The following is a 1,110-nucleotide window of genomic DNA, read 5'->3' as shown; positions in this document are numbered from 1 at the left end:
GAAAAAAATCAAAGGCATCCAAGTAGTATATAGATAGTACTGGAAGTCCTAGCCACAGCAAAATGAAAGGAAGAAAAAAATCAAAGGCATCCAAATTGGAAAGGAGGGAGTAAAACTCTCTTTATTTGCAGATGACATAATACTGTACATAGAAAACCCTAAAAACTCCACCAAAAAATTACTCAATTTAATAAATGAATTTGTAAGGTAGCAAGATACAAAATTAATATCCAGAAATCAAGGGCATTTTTGCTTTTTGCCTCATTACTACAGAGAAAGCAAGATGGGTCACCAGCAACACTACTGGAGCCATCGAGGAAATTCACCCCGGGTTCTCGTTTTTGCCGCATCTGCTCAAATTGCCAGGGTCTCATCCCGAAATATGGCCTCAACATGTGTGCCTGTGTTTCCGTCAGTACACCAAGGACATAGGCTTCATTAAGCTGGACTAAGTGAACTTCCATGAACGGGTCATTCAAAACATCTACCTTGCGATAGAATGCTATCTCTTTGTACATAAAATCTTTAAAAACTTCCAAAAAATGTTCTAAAATTGATTGTGGTGATGGATATAGTGAACAGTGAATATACTAAATATACCCAAAGACATTGAATTGCACATTTTAGATAACTGACTTGTAAATGGAATGTTAATTAATCCTCAATAAAGCTATTAAAAATCATATGCAGCCAGAACAAAAAGCTCACACTAACAAGATGAAATGTATCGTAGCTCCAGGTAATGACCAGCTTGTAGACTTTGAAAATCTGCTGCCCACATGCAGGACAGGGGCAGCAGGCTTGACAGTGACGCCAGGGAGGGGGGTAAGGATTTCAGCACATCCTAAAGTCAGTATGTACAAACAGCATGACGGGACTGCCGGAGCCATTAAATATGCTGAGCCGGAGGTTGTCCTCTCCCACGGAAACTTCCAGGGACGGTGATGAGCTTTAAAGTGCTCTGGAAAACAGAGTCAACAAAGACAACACTCACAGCTCTCAATTCACTCTTAGGAAGAATGAATAGGAACAACTGAATTGTAAAGGTAGTTATTGCTAAGGCTTCCATGTCAGAGTCTCAGGCCTCTGGTCATCAGACTCACCGGTATA

General features: G+C 40.3%; 1 pseudogene; it reads left to right on the top strand.

Annotated features, from left to right (window-relative positions):
• Positions 1 to 283: 283 nt before the first annotated feature.
• LOC102247251 lies at positions 284 to 515 on the top strand (annotated as a pseudogene).
• Positions 516 to 1,110: the final 595 nt, after the last annotated feature.

This window comes from Myotis brandtii, unplaced genomic scaffold (genome assembly GCF_000412655.1).
Source record: "Myotis brandtii unplaced genomic scaffold, ASM41265v1 scaffold215, whole genome shotgun sequence".
NCBI lineage: Eukaryota > Metazoa > Chordata > Mammalia > Chiroptera > Vespertilionidae > Myotis > Myotis brandtii.
The sequence above is the reverse complement of the archived record's forward strand: the minus strand, read 5'-3'. Positions and strand labels throughout refer to the sequence as shown.